General features: G+C 36.0%; 1 long non-coding RNA gene across 2 annotated transcripts; it reads right to left on the bottom strand.

Moving 5' to 3' along the window:
* Positions 1-1,838: 1,838 nt before the first annotated feature.
* On the bottom strand, positions 1,839-15,938 carry LOC311432212. Of its 2 annotated transcripts, XR_014689898.1 has the most exons (5): positions 15,804-15,938; positions 15,678-15,728; positions 2,559-2,659; positions 2,401-2,443; positions 1,839-2,036 (listed from the first exon to the last, which is right to left on the bottom strand). It is a non-coding gene; the product is annotated as an uncharacterized lncRNA (long non-coding RNA). The 2 variants fall into 2 exon arrangements; XR_014689899.1 differs by lacking the exons at positions 1,839-2,036; positions 2,401-2,443; positions 2,559-2,659 and adding an exon at positions 11,301-11,723.
* Positions 15,939-16,355: the final 417 nt, after the last annotated feature.

The following is a 16,355-nucleotide window of genomic DNA, read 5'->3' as shown; positions in this document are numbered from 1 at the left end:
CTTTGTTACAAGAGACCATATATACAATGAACACCAAGATATATATTAAAAAAAAAAGTATTCTTGATATAATTAAAATATCATAGATAGTGGCTTAAGAACTTCTATAAAATGTTTAGAGGACATGTGTTTCTCTAAGATTACTACAGTTCCAAAATTTCTTTCTATAAAGAGTAAACTTGAATTTAAAAAGTTATTTTTATCAGTAAGAATGCATCCTTACAAAGGCCAAATATTTTGCCAAGACTTAGTTGCAGATTTTTCCCACTATCTTCACTGAAAAAAGGAAAGAAGGGATTGTTTCCCACCCTACCCTTATTTTCAAACTGTTTGGATGAAACTATATTTCAGGTTATATCACTTTATTACAACAATGACCATCATATTTTTCAATCACTTCCCCCCACTGCATGGTAGTTAATAAGTCACAACAACTTTTGATGCACAGTAAGTCCTATTTCCACATTAGAATTACTTCACAAGACAACAGATAAACTGTAAGCAATTAAGGAAAAGATAAGAACCTAATTCACCAAGAGTATATTAGCTTTAATAGTGAATGATCTGCTATTTAGTCTTCCCCAACTCAACAGCTACCTTCCCTCCTTAATAAAGGTTTCATAATATTTTCTTTTCATATGGTCATTAAAAGAACTAAGAACTAGTAAAGATATAGTAAAGATATTTCAGCATCTGTACTTCATAGCACTTTTCTACCTGGAAGATACTCTATATCTTTAGAAGTGAAGTAAACGAACCACCTCTTTCTTCATTCTTTGTAAAACACATGCCACTCACTCTCATTTTGGAAATGTTTCTTTAAGGAAAACTACACCAAATGTACATTTTCAGTTAGACATTTGTGAAGAGGAACACTGCAAAGGCAGGTAGGTATCAAAAAGGAACAGTGAAGGAAAAACTCAGTTTAGAGAAGTTATATAATGAAACCATAAAGCATTACAGGCAAAGAAATCCTAATCAGGATAGAAAAGTTAGAAGGTGAAAATTATCATCACTTGCACAAGAACAGACTTTCAACTAAATCTGTGGTGCAGTTTATGCAAAATCAAGGAAAAGGGGGGTCTAAGTAGGAGGAGACTATAACTAGAGAAGAGTGGGCAGCACACCAGGTTTAAGAATGTACAGGAGGAGACTGAGACAATGCTTAATTGTGCCACATTAAGAGAGTCAGATGCAGAGTATCTTCGTCTGCAACTGAAGCAATTGCATGAATACGTAGCTCAGGATTAAAACAAGTTTTACACTACAGGGAAGCCCATCTTGTTTGCTTGCTCTTCTCCCAGGTAGCCCTCCAACAGAGCAGGAACAAAGAAGTTATTTCTGAACTTCAGCTGAAGCAATCACTCTTGAACTCTAGTCACCTCCAAAATAGTGTGACACTGAACTTGGAGAATCCATGTTTTTGTTTAAATTTTGACCTTTTCCAGTTATCTTCAATATTTACAAGAATTTAGGATTTCAGTCATGTCTGTCCTCTATTAACTTACCCTCTGTACATAATCATTTATAAAAATCAATACAATACATCTAAACAGTGCCCCCATTCTGATCCTGTAATATGCCCAAACAAGGAAAGCCTTATGTATGCACAAATACATACAAATGTACAAAAATGTACAAATGTACAGAGCAAAAACTAGTATAGCATTTCAGCTAGATGCAAGTGTTAGACAGGGAATGACATCAAAGGATTAAGGCAATTGTACGTACAACAGATCTTACAGCAAATGACCAGTCTTACAGTAGGTACAGTCTCATAGTCCTATTTATAATATAATCTATTCCCTAGTCAGGTTAGATAAATATCTTGATCCTTTTGTGTGTAGTAGTTTGCATATTCTTGGTAACATTTTCACAAGGAGCCTTATCTAAGATGGCATTTACTATTACAGTGCAGTTTAAGGCTTGCTACAAGAATGAGTGTCAGCATTTTCTGTACAGTGAAGAGTTGAAATTCAAACATTAAAACAGGAAATGCAGACATTGTCCCAAGATGACTGGCAGCTCCTTACAGCCTCATAGTAAAGGAGAGCAGAATAAAACACAGGTACTTCCATAAATATTTTTTTCAGAGTTTTCTATGGCTAGAAAATAAGTTTTTCACTATGTTCTCCTAAAACACATCTTTTTACCAAGAAATAAAAATACTTTTTCTGCTTAGACCAAAAGACTTTTCAGATTATTTCAGCCCAAGCCTTTATTTATTTCATGGTAACTAACAGAAACCTGTGACTATCTTCTTGACGTGACCTAGTGATCAAAAAGCAGAGGTGAAAGGCATTCCATCTTTAGAAATAGTGAAATAATGTGAAATCATATCTAGGGTGAGATGAAATCTACAGCTTGAAATTCCAGATTCGAAGACTTTCAAGTTCTTACCTTTCAATAGTTATTTTCTAGTGAATTTAGTCTAAGAGGTTGTCTGTAGAAAACAAAAATTTTGCAAAAATAAGGATTGGAAATTGGTAAACCAACCATATACACACACTCAAGTAAACCAACATTATAGATACTTAGATATATTTTATATAAAATACCTGTTCAGAACCTTAAGTAATCAGATATTGGAGATATCAGAAGAGGAAATAAATTCAAAGTGCAAGGTGTTGTGAATTTGCATATCCACCATCTGTTTTATCTAAAGACAAATAAACATTTGGACATGTAAGTACAGATTACAGTATGCATTTTGGCCAAATAGTATTACTTTATAATTTCTAAAGAGTAAATTTAATATTACTGAAGCATATTTTCTAAATAAACTTCTAGGTCCTAGTAATCCAAACAGCTGGCTTCTTAATACGAATTGTGGGTTAATATTTACTAGACAGGGTAAAGAACAGATAACTGTGCTCCTTAAATGGTTGGATAGATTTTAAAACTAGAACAGCAAAACATTATAACACTTACAGCACTGGGTGGAAAATTATCACTTAAAGTAGTTTTATTTTGACATTAAGATTTGATTTGTTATATTATTTTAGCAGTTGCAAGAAGTACTCTATTTTCTCTCATATATTCAAACTATGTTTTGTAGTTCACATCTTACTACAACCTGCACTTCTAGATACTTGCAGAATTTAGAAAGAACTAAAATATGATCCCAACTGTTGCAGAAGCAAGGGTGTATGAGGTAGTGATTAGGTAACAAAAATGTCTGCTGGTGAAATCCAAGAGTTGTACTGATGAAACAGGCAAACAAAAATTTGGAAATGAATAGGCCAAAGCAAGGTCAGTAAAATAAGAGACTAAATAGCTTATTTTCTTATCATTTAAACTTCCTTGTGAGAGCTTAAGCTCAGTTTCTCTGTAGGAATACAAGATCCCACAAACAACCATTGCTCACAGACTCCTAAGAGTCACAGCTCCATCACAGAAAGCTTGCTCTCAAACTTTGTCTTCACAAGTCCCTTTCATCATCCCTTTAACTGCATGAAGTTCAACAAGGCCAAGTGCTGGGTCCTCCACCTGGGGTGCAATAACCCCAAGCAGAGCTACAGGCTGGGAGATGAGTAGTTGGAGAGCTGCCAGGCAGAGAAGGACCTGGGAATGATGGTGGATAGTCGGCTGAATATGAGCCAGCAGTGTGCTCAGGTGGCCAAAAAGGCCAACAGCATCCTGGCTCATACAAGAAACAGCGTGGCCAGCAGGGCTAGGGAGGTGATTGTCCCCCTGTACTCAGCTCTGGTGAGGCTGCACCTCGAGTACTGTGTTCAGTTTTAGGCCCCTCGCTACAAGAAGGACATCGAGGTGCTTGAGCAAATCCAGAGAAGGGCGACGAAGCTGGTGAGGGGCCTGGAGAAGAAGTCCTATGAGGAGCGGCTGAGGGAGCTGGGATTGTTCAGCCTGGAGAAAAGGAGGCTCAGGGGCGACCTTATCACTCTCTGCAGATACCTTAAAGGAGGCTGTAGTGAGGTGGGGGTTGGCCTGTTCTCCCACGTGCCTGGTGACAGGACGAGGGGGAATGGGCTTAAGTTGCGCCAGGGGAGTTTTAGGTTAGATGTTAGGAAGAATTTCTTTACCGAAAGGGTTGTTAGACACTGGAACAGGCTGCCCAGGGAAGTGGTGGAGTCACCATCCCTGGAAGTCTTCAAAAGACATTTAGATGTAGAGCTTAGGGATATGGTTTAGTGGGGACTGTTAGTGTTAGGTCAGAGGTTGGACTCGATGATCTTGAGGTCTCTTCCAAACTAGAAATTCTGTGGTTCTGTGATCTTTACTTGCCCAGCCTTTTTGCGCAAGCATGAAACCAGATGCACTCTCTCATGTTGGGATAACACTAAAGAATTCACCTGTTTGCAACATGGCCCAAGAGTGAAAGATTTGTGAAAGATTTACCCATAAGGTGGGGGCAGAAAAAAGTTTGCTGGAGCCAACATCACCCCAGAGTAACCAGCTTGCAACAAGCTGGTTACTTGTCTGAAGAACTTCAGCAAGAAGACGTTACCTCCTCCCCTCGTTCCAGCTATACTTTCCCTTTCCTTCATTGTGCCTTTATTTTCCTCAACATGACTTCCTAATTTTCTACAGAGCTAATTCTTTTCTTTTTGGCAAGACAGCTTGGCAAAGTTAATGAATTGATACTGTGGTTCTCAGACAGATTTATTTTAGTAAGTTGCGATTAATCCTGTTATTCTTCAAACATTTAATTTCAAAACACTGAATACATCTTCCAAGTTTGGGATATTTGCATATTTGAATGCATTTCCTTACTCTGCTCTGAATATTCTACATTTGTCATAGCTGCTAAATATTGAGGTCTTTATCTAGAAAACTTAAACTCATTCATGGTAGCAAGGTCATTTTAACACCTCTGATTTCTGGTCCTCTGCACTCTATCTAAAGTAGGGCAAGACATAAGATTGCATTTGGACTTTAAAAAAACAACACCACCACAGCAAATGAGACCATCATAACATTTCAGACAGACTTTCTTTCCATGAAGGAGATATGGAACAATTTTTGCCTTTCTTCACTCCCACACACCCTAACCTTCGAAAAAAGCTTTTGTGACTAATAGGAAATAATCATTAAATGGATTTTGATTTCTCCCTCTTTCTGTTTACTATGGTGCAAGGAACAATCCAGCCTCTCCAGAATTCAATTAAGTTTAGCTAAAACATTCTGTTCAAGGTACTAGCAGCTGAAGATCAAATTTATAAAGGCTTTCAGGTGCTTAAAGATGATCAGAAAACCACAGGATTTTCAGAAATGTTTAATTTGTGTGATTTTGCTTCTTGTGGGTCACCTCATAAATTTTGTAAATCCCATGGGACAAAAAGAAAGTTATTTTCTTCCAACCTGTACATGAAGGCAATGGCTTCCAGCCACTAGGACCCCCCTGCCCCCAGCTCTTTCTCCTTGTCCTGGATCATAATGGGCCCCTTAGCACCGCCCTTCCCCCCCTTCCTCCCCCCCTCAAATTATTCCTCAATTTTAATTTATCTAACACAAAGATTAACAATTGGGCTGCTCCCAGGACCACCCTTTCAGGGGACACATTTGAAGAATCTGAAGTTCATCAGGCAGCAGGGATGAGTATAAGTAATAACTTCAGCTCTCCAGCATCAACAGCTGGAAGAGGATGCAATCAGACCTCAAACATTTTGGAAGTCTGAGTTTTGTGTGACCTGGGCTCTTAACCTCCATTATAATAATGCCACTGAAATAATCATGCCATAAGTAGCTCATGAAACACTTTCACCAAGAATAAAGTAAACGTGAAGGATTCTGGAAAGAGTTGAAAAAAGCATCTTTGAAAAATTTGGCCATGTTGTTTCCTTAAAAGAAAATACAAGCTAATGTTTGTTTCACTGTTATCAGCTGCACCTTTCATATACTTGTAGATTATAATAATACAGTACAAAAGGTTGGAAATACACAATGAGTTGTGTTTACATTTTCCTTGGTTTAATTGGGAAATATGGTACTGCAAATCTTATTACTAGCAAAAGCTTATTCAAATGAATATTTTTCACTGACTGTGCTTTGAATTGCAGAACTGCTTATAGATTCAAATTTTGGCCCCAACACTTCAAAATACTAATATACTTGACTGTTACAAGAATTCCCAGTTAAAGTTGTGCTACAGTAAGTGCATACTATTTTTATATATTTAAAAAAATAAATTGGAAAAAATGTTCTAGCCCTATAACTACAAGCTTGTATTTGCTAGAACTGATCCAGCAAAACAAAACATATACTAATAAAAGATCACTAATATGCTTAACATTAAGCTCTGATTTAGTGAAATGCTTATAGCACTTCCTCAAGTATATTTTGTAGCATAAGCATACTGACGTATTAAACTCTCAATATACATTTTTCTTGAACAGTGGTCAATGCTTGCCTCCAGCTATAGCATGACCTGGTTATTTACACATTTGAAAGCTCCAGAATAGAAAAAAAATGTCTTGCTTTCTGCTGGTGTAATCCTACTGACTACATCAGCGTTAGAACAAAACTAGCCCACGGGTTTAAACATTATACAGCATATAGAACCGGTGTGAACAGGTATATGTTGTGTACACATATATGTATTGTATCTATTAACACTACTGCAGGAGTCTTTTGTGGACTTAAAGAAGAAGAAAGAACTTAAAATTATAAGATATAGGCCTAGTTGTACTTCCAGATAAAATATAAAAGCTGCCCAGACACTTTTGATATACTCATTTGTAAGTGTTCAATTTAAGTAGAATTATGATCAATGAGCTTATCTGTAGCTTATCTGGCATTGAAAATTAATAATTCTTAGATGTACTTGAAATTGTATCTTCTAGAAAAGAACAGAATTCTAGATTTTTCTTTGCAGTTTTATTTATATGCCATTACCTAAACAATCCATTTTGTTTCCTTGAAGTCGTTGGGAAGTTGTTACAGCAATTGCTTTGTATCAATTCAATTTGGTAAGCAATAGATGCAATACTTCCAACTGTAGTCTGAACATAAAGTCAACACCAGTGTTTTAATCTTTCCCCTTATATCATTTGTATTTTGTCTCATAACAGTACATTATTTTTTTTCTTATTCTCACCTAGGTACACTGAAATTCCCATGTCCCATTTCTATTTTTTTTCTTGTTTCCTAATTATATTATGTATGGTAAATGAGTAAGGACTAAACATAAACTGGAAGGTATTATTTCATTTGAGGAGTGCTGTTCAGATTCAACAAACACTGCTTATAATATTAGAAAGGCTTCATCTGCAATACAGAACAGTTTGTAACATGGTGTTCTTTATTATTGAATGCATAAGCGATCTATCTCACAAAGGAATCAGTAATGAAGCAGAAAGGAGATACAACAGTATTCAAGATATCTTGGCCAAAGACCTATAACTTTACAGTAGTGCTTTCCTTTTAGGAATATAAAGAGTGCAATAAAATAGTGCTATAGAAATTCATTCATAAAGCTGGCTCTCCATAGTCCAAATTCAGGTCATTACATAAGCATACAAACTGCATTAAGCACATGAGTTATTATAATGATAAACACTACTTATATGAAACAAGTGTTTAAACACCCTTTTTGTTTGCACATTTTCATATAACATTTAATAACACTTCAGTCTTTAAACATCTATTGAACCAGACCTGTTCTCATATGCAGAATCTAAATAATCAGCTCAAATTAAAAAAAAAAAAAAAAAAAAAAGTTTGTCTAATCTTTTTGAGTGCCCATGAGACTCTGAATATTACAAAAGCTGCCTGTTTGCATCATAAGGGCCAGATACACAAAGACATTTAAACGGGGTTCTTCCTTTTCAGCAAGATACAATTATCACCTCAGAAAAAGAATGAGCAACTGTTAGTTAAATCTGTCCTGGCACAAATATATACTAAACTAAATAAATGAAAATACCACCTCACCTGATTCATGCCACTGAATTTCAAATCTCATCAACTCCCAGTCCCCATTCAAACTTGAATGAGCAATGGTATTTCAAAGAAAGCTCTCTAAATAGTCTGCACTAAAGTTGTACCGAGAGTATTTTTCTTCCATTTTCTCCCCCTTAATAAGGAAAGGAAGAAAAAATAGTTTTAAAACCTTTGCTGAATATAAATAAAGACTTCTAATCAAAGTCAGAGGTACAGTAATGAAATGTTAAGAGCTGTCAACATCAGCTTCAGTTAACTGATCCAATTCCTGTCACCCACTCCCCAAGCCTAGTATCATACAGAATTTCCTTCTACACTATCACTTAGGTCCATCAGTAGCTCTTCTCTTTTCAGAAGATTCTTTTATATTCTTTCCACTAAAATCTTACCTGAGTCTAAGACTCAGATATTACTAATACAGTACACACATCAAATCTTTCCTGTCTGAAGGAGAAACAACAAAAAACAACCCAAACAAAAACACACCACCACAAAAAGCAAACAAACAAGAAAAACCACCTACTTCCTTGATAATACTGCATGAGTACAAGTAGAAAAGAAATACTAAGAACCTTCTAGACCAAGAGATACCACTTGCCAGAAAGCCCACAGTTCAGTCTAATGTTAAAGTAGGATGCCACCTACTGCTTAATACCCCAAATTAAAAACAAACTAATTTCCTAATAAGATAATTGGATGGATTTATGGCAAACACTTTTCAGTACTGTTGCACTAAGCCAATTCTTAGTAAAGAGTTTCACATCTAGTTTATAATGTCAAAATTTGTGTTGTATATCTTCCTCTGCTGGATAAGGAACACTCTTCATAGGTAAATGAAGTAACACATGCACACAAAAGGTAAGGGTTTCTGCATTCTTAAGCAAAGTAGCATTACTTTGTGACAAAGTTACTTAACAGCAGGTCTGCTCCTTACTTCACTGAAATTAGGAGAGGTGTTCATTGGCTTTGGGTCAAAAACGCTAGGAATTGTGTTTGGCATTTACTTTGATATCTATATGTATAAACACATCTGTTAAAAAAGTACGGTCTATCAGCTCAGCCTAGGGAGTTTACTCGAAGTTTCAAAAGCTAGATAACATATTTAGTGATGTACATAGCTGTTTGTGATGTTCCTAATGGCACAGTATTCCACAATTGTTTACTTCATCTTCATTCATTTAACCCAAGAAAAATTCACAGTGAACAAATAAAAGCCAGCCTAATGCAAGAAAAGACAGCTTAAGACATTCCTGTCTTGCTGTTTCTCCCCCACCTTCCTAGAAGAATTTCAGCCTCCTTAGTATTTCCAGTAGAATTGGTTGAGTAGCTAATCTGTAAACCAGATCAAAGGCATCTATATTCACAGCATTCTACTGTAATTAAGTTACATTTCCCACTTGTGTAGCTTCTCTGATCCACCTGAGCCAGCATAATGCAGGGGGGCAAGAAATCAATTAGCAAATCAGGCTTCAATTAGTTTTAAACTGGTTTTATGCTAAATATTTAAGAGTTAGAAAACTTATCTGAATCCTAAATCTAATAAATAATGTGTATTAAAGAATATTTTTAATCCACATAACTCAATTACTGCAGTGGCAGAAATGTTAAGAGGTACAACAGATTAAAGTTTTATGAAACTTCACAGCTGTAAAATATTTTATTTAGTTTGGGTAATTAATTTAAAAAAGGAGACAGAGCTTTTGTTTTTAACAAAAGAAATGTTAACAAATTACAGTCTTGTAATACCAAATAACTGTCTGACATCTTGATTCAGAAAATCTAAGCAATGGCTGTTTTACCCCACATAATTTATATTAAATTTATTGAGCATATCATGATGGCCTTCCTTCCATCATAAGCTTTAAATACCAGACACATACACAAATTACAAATGTGTAAAATTCAAGCTGTACTACACTATTTAAATATACTGCAGCTTGTAAATTCTCCAGTAAAACATCATGTCTTTCACAGTTAAAATATTAGTTCTCAAATGGACTAAGATATGCTCATTATTAGTCTACTATCTAATCACCTACCACACTGAATCCCACAAACCAGACTACTTCTTGTTTCAGTCACATAATTGAAATAATTAAACTTAATATTTCTGGACCTTTATAGCTTTGTTTTAGCCTGCAATTGTTGCACTCAGGCATAAAGTGGGAACAATTGCATTGCTTATTCAGGTCCAGACTATTCATTTTTATGTGAATGGGATTATTCATACATGTCTCCTCAAAATCTACACTCCAAATTGGACTCCTAATGTTGATGTCAAGAGAATACTGTCATAAGCATATGCAGAAAGAGACCATGTATGATATACAGAAAAGGAATAGGTGAAATTTTTCAGTGAAAAAATCATAGTCATGTGAAAGCAATAGTTGTCCAAAAAAAGTAAACAATTCTGTGCATAATGAGTTCAAAAACCACAGGTTAGTCCTCCTGTATTTTTATTTTACCTCATATTATGGGTAGTTAATCAAAGGAGTTTACTTTAGGAGATGACTAGAGAAAGAATTCAAAGTATTGACTGTCAGATTTGAAAGCAGGGGAAAGTCACCTTTAAGAGGCTTAATCACCCATCCTAATTACTGTAATCAGTAGACAAAACGTACAGGGAACTGTTTATTTACAGTGCAGATGAATTACAACACTTCCAACAAGTGCCTTTTTCTTTGTCTGGAATCTGGTTTTCTGGGGGGTAAGGGAGGGGGGTGGGGTGGGATGGGTGTGTAGTAGTGGATGCACCTCTTAGGCTCTACCTCCTTACCTCTGAAAGTCTTAACTCCCTAAAGCTGATTTCATTTCAGAAGCTGGAAACCCCGTTTTCCTGGTTTCTCCAGATGGCTATTATTCTCTTCCTTACATAGCCACTTTATTCTTTATTTAGCATGGCTTTTCTGTGTACTTCAACAGGAATAATGACCGACACTCCCCCCCCCCACCCCGAAAAAAAAAAAGAAAAAGAAAAAGAAAATACACTTCTAGATTTAACTTACAGAAACAGCATTCAAACATGCTTTGACCTACTCCAAGTATACATGTAAGATAGTGATGAGTTAACCTTACCCAAAGGTGCAGTGATTTTTAGGTCACAGGAATAGATATTTTAATTATTTTGGTCTTATATATTCTTCATGAATTATCTGATGGAAGTGCAAGCCTCATTCTTGAAACTAAAGATTACACAGTCACTTATTCCACCCTGAACCAAGCCAGTAACAAAAACAAGCTGCTCATTAGCAATTCAGCAAATGCAACAGAAATGCAAGTCCTCTACCTGAAAAAAACTTGGGTTACGTGTTACAACTCCAGAATGCTTTTTATCACACATCTAAAAGCGTTTAAGAAACCAGAAAGCTATGGACGAATAAATTATTGCAATACCTATGGATTAAGCAAAATGAATGAGTTTCCAGATAAAGAAAATACACACAGATTTTTACTTATAACACAGCTATGGATCTTCTTTCAGACAGAATGAATTCCAGCATCCCCCACTTCCTTGCTCCTTATGTCTCTTTCATGAATGAAATTAAAGACTCCAAAGTATGGTTTCACCTACTAAACCAGGGAAAAGATTTTTCACTGCCTGGCCACTGATGGGCCAAGATCCCCACCTAGCGGATTCCGCACCGCATTGCAGCGGATCAGACGGCATTCGGCCCCAGCGGTTACACGGCTAGGAGGAATACATACATTGCATACACATGCACTCACAGTATATTCACTGTTACTGCTTTGCGTCTGCAAAAGAGTTGGTTGTAAATTCAGCTTCATTTGGCCTTTTAAACATAATTTCAGGTGTGAGAAACCTACAAGAAATATAGGCATCAGATTAATTTTTCTCTCAAAATAAGGAAGAGGGAGTTGTACAAGACAAAAAGGATTGATTTCAAGGTAGGAGTATTTAGAAGAGGGTGAGGTTCACTCAACACGCTACATTTACAGAATTCCTACAGTTACAGAAAAACAGTAAAGACTCACTCTGTACTTCACACATACACAGTTCACCCATTAGAAATGACAGGAAGAACACAAAAATATTAGAACACTGAAGTGTGGTTATTCAAAACTGAAAGACTGTGCTCTAGCTGTACAATGCAACCACAGCCCAAGTATTTGTATTAAGTGGTTTTGAATACAGCTTTCTTTTGATCTCTAAGTGATGCTATGTAAAATTGAAGGTCCGTGCTTTAGAAAGATGAATACATTAAACAAAGAAGAGGGTTAGGGTTAGTTTGTCATTCATATTTTCAACACAACATTAAAGAACTGTCAAGAATTACAGAAGCTGATGATTAGGGTTTTATTTGTTTTACAAATTTATAAGTAAGAATCAACACTTCAGGGTCTATTTCACACATGAATTTTATCCCCCTATAAAATTAATAAGTACTCTCTAAATGTATAGAATTGTCAGAGAAAGCTACCTTAAGATGTATACACGCATGTCTCGTCAAATAAGAAAAGGTACTACAAGACGGTGCTTACATTTTCAGGGCACACAGTAGCTAATGCAATTTTACCCCATTAGTTAAGGGGTTACTATGGCTCCTTCTGATTTTAAGGATAAGTTTGAGCTCAAGCATGAGGTTGGACTTATCTCATTCAAGTTACTTAGGCATAAGCCCAGACTGAAGTGAGGAATAAATCCTGTTTCCATGGTAGTCTGTAGTATAGGTCAAAGCATGCATTTGTCTACAGTGAAGAGCAATGGCATGGGAACAGTAGTACTTTCTCAGTCCATGTCTCTCATGCCACCTACAGAAATCTCTAGTGAAAACAGCACAGGATTGAGGTAGTGGAAACAAGCTCACCTTCTTTTTGCTAGAAGCATGAACCATCAGGTCCTTTTAAAATGGCACTGCACAGTACACATGACACCAAGATCTGGACACTTACTTTCTTGTAGGTTTTACAGCATGCCATACTTCCCCTATTCCTGGGCCTTGGCAAATGGGTACACCAGGTTACCCCACTGAGTTATTCAACAGCTGTCTGGGAAGGCTTTGTGGAGAAATTACTAAAGAGGTATTTCAGGAAGGTGCATGCCATAAAGAGATGAGTGAAGTAAGAAAATATATTGAAGCCCAATGAAAATATATGAAGTTTATGCAGCACATATACTTATCCCAAGACCAGTGGCAGTTGGACATGATAGGAGTCACGCTGGGGAGGGCAAGAAAAACAATTTTTGTGGAGTGAATTAGAAATGGTAAAATGTGTCTTTACAGGTCTAAAGAACAATGAAAAAAAAACTCTGCTCTTATTTCTTCCAGTTTAAAGCTTACCATCCTTACTGCTGTTAAATACATGCAGGACAGTATTGACACACTTAAGACTTTTTCCCCACATCTATGTATAATTTTCATTCTACCCGGGACATTAGTGACGCATTGCCTGATTGAAACCATATTGTTCATGACTGGAAGACACTCAGGAACAGGTGCAGCCTGTAAACGTTGTTTTCTCAATTAATAGCCAAGATAAAAGGTAAACTTCACTGTTATTCTAAAAATACTGTTCTGGATTGTTTAATTTTACCAGCCATGAAAAGGTGGTTGTCCCTGTCCCTTCCCACTCCCGATTTGTTAATAAAAGAAATATTCATTTATTAACAAAAGACTCTGCAAGAGCTATGAATGACTTAGAGTTCAGCCATGCCTATTTGCTGTGTCACTTATTTCTCCCTGATAACTAGCTCAAGAAACTTGCAAGTGACCTAGCAACATTGGTGCAATGTAGGAGTTAGAGCATCAGAGGAATCAACTACTCTAATAACAACTTGTTTACAATTTGAATCCAATACTTCCTACAAAATGTTTCAACCCAGCTTCTATTAGCACTAAAAGGCCTTTTTACTTTGCTGTAATAGCAGAATCAACTATGTATCATATAGCCTTCTAAACTGACAAAAAAAAAAAAAAAAGATCCTCACCTTTACACACCTGTTATCTGACTGTCCCCATAACGCTCTCTACACATGCCCAGCCAGTTCTACAGCTGCTGGAAATCAATCCAGCTGCACTGAAGCAATGAAGCTTTATTGATTTGCAGCAGGTGAGAACCATTACAGTCAGTGAATTCACACTGACATTCTGCTGGGGTCCTATCTCTGCAGCCACAACCAAGAAACAAGTACAAATACTGTCTCAACCATTTGACCCAAAGAATTTCAGTTATTGAAAGTCATATAATAAAAGTGATATTTTTTTTTCCCTAAAATTAAGTTTCCTAGAAGTAGAATTCTGATACTTCAAGACTTCACAAAATTGACATTTACCTCATTCTTAAGAGTGACATAGCAACATTATGTAGGACTTAAGTTGTGAACAAGCATACTTCTTAAGTAGTCTTAAGAGCACATCATGGTTTAAAATAATAATTCACATTATTCAACAAAAGCTATGAATACAGTCTTGGAGAAAAGAACAACAAAGCGTTTCCCAAAGAGCAGAAACTTGTTGCATGTCTGAGAGACAGTCAGTTTAAGTGTTTCCCCCCCCCCCCCCCCCCCAACCCTCCTTTCATTAGGTGGTAATTCAGCTCTTCATCTTTTCCAATTTCCTTTACTCTCTTTTAGGTAATTACCGTCAGGGGCTCTGAAGTTAATGAGTTATACACAGCATATTTAGAAGTGAAATATGCTTTTAGAGTATGAAGTTAATGGAAACATCAACCTGAATAGATGCAGAAGCCAGACATCTTTGAGATCAGAGCTTGATTGATTTTATAAGTCAGGTGTTCACATGAATAACTAACCCTTATTTAGTTCAAGGAGCATTTTGACAAGAAATTTGCACTGACAAGCTGTAAAGGCAGCCTTGTTATAAGAGACTGCTTTGTGTTGTCCTTTGTATTTTTTATCTTACATAATTTCACTCTTAAGTAATCTAAATCCTTAACACCATGGTAGGTCTATATATTACCATAAAAGCATTTGTAAAGATTTTATATGTAGCTTTGCAAGTTAAGAAAGATGCGAAACCACTAATGTGAAAAGCATGACCCTACTTCTGTAAATTTTACACTGTGTATAAAGAACTCTTTGTTGTCTCCTCTTTGTTATGATGAAACACATAACAAAAGTTGACTAAGTATTTTCCAGTGACTTCAGGTTACAGTTAAGTTACCTTATTTCAAAATATAATTCTGTCCAATTTTTAAATGGACTAAAGATGTTGGAAAATATTTTCATAAAATATAAATATTAATTTAAGTAACATAACACCTAAAAGTTTGACCTATCTTTTTGAACACAAAAGCTGCCAGACTTTTAATCACACCAAAACTGAATTAATCAGATTTCGCAAATCAATTCCTTGTTTTTGAGCTTCACATTCTCCTGAAGAAGCTAAAAAGACTGATCCAAATTGAATTTAGTATATTAGGTAAGAAAAACCTCAAAATCGACTGAGAATTGTTACTCTGTCTCTAAGATTTATATATTTATCACAGGGAATAGACATGTAAGGGCATTCCCTAGGTGTACAACCACAGAGTGAATATGGACAAGGAAGAGACAAGATACATTTTATTGTGAAATTTTTCCTTCTACTACAAACAGGAATATTTTTCCCCGTCCTTTGTCTTTCCACCCCTCCAATAGCCCTTTTAATGAAGCTACTATCTAAAAGACTCACACAATCCTTTTTGTGTTCCAAAATTACAGTCAGTATTAGAAAACATGTAGAAGGAGAAACTATGCAGAAAAAAATAAATGTACTTGTTAACCACAAGAATATATAAACACCAGAACAATTTACCTCTGGAGACAGTAGACTCTTTAGCCCTTGATGTCTTTCATCCAAGACTTCCTTTAAAAAAAAAGAGTAGAAAACTAAGGAGCAGAACAGTAAGACATAAATTTAAACCACAATAATTCAGCTTACATCCTTTCAGAGAAACTCTAACATGTTGAAGACTCCACTGACTTTCTAGTCAATCAGTACCACTGTTTTACTAGGTGGATATTAGGTTAGAATCATCTGATGAAATGTTAAGGCCTCTGTTAATGCACAGGTGGCTCAGAGTCCCTCTGTTGATGTGAATCTGTTAATCTGTCACAATGTGTTATTAAAACAATCTGCTAAACGGCCAACAGGTGTCACTCTACATAATCAAACAAAAAAATAAAATGAAACCTGTCTCACAGCATTCAGTTTAGAATTGCCACTTGAAAAATACATATTTTAAGAATTTCACCCAGCCCAAAGACAGGTTTTGTGAAGTGAAAATTAACCTTTTTACATAACACTAAGAAAGCTTGAAGTCAGTCTAATTCCTAGCATCAGTGGGTTACACAGCCAAGATTTCTTCATTGCCAGAGGCAGGAGGGGAGACTGACTTTCCAGATTCTTTCTTTGCCTTTGAGATCTTTTTTTTTTTTTTTTTTTTTTTTTTTACTTTAGGTTATGGCATAAGTAAAGCAGATTCCAAAGCAT

This window comes from Aythya ferina, assembly GCF_964211825.1.
Source record: "Aythya ferina genome assembly, chromosome: 2".
In the NCBI taxonomy this organism is placed as follows: domain Eukaryota; kingdom Metazoa; phylum Chordata; class Aves; order Anseriformes; family Anatidae; genus Aythya; species Aythya ferina.
The sequence above is the reverse complement of the archived record's forward strand: the minus strand, read 5'-3'. Positions and strand labels throughout refer to the sequence as shown.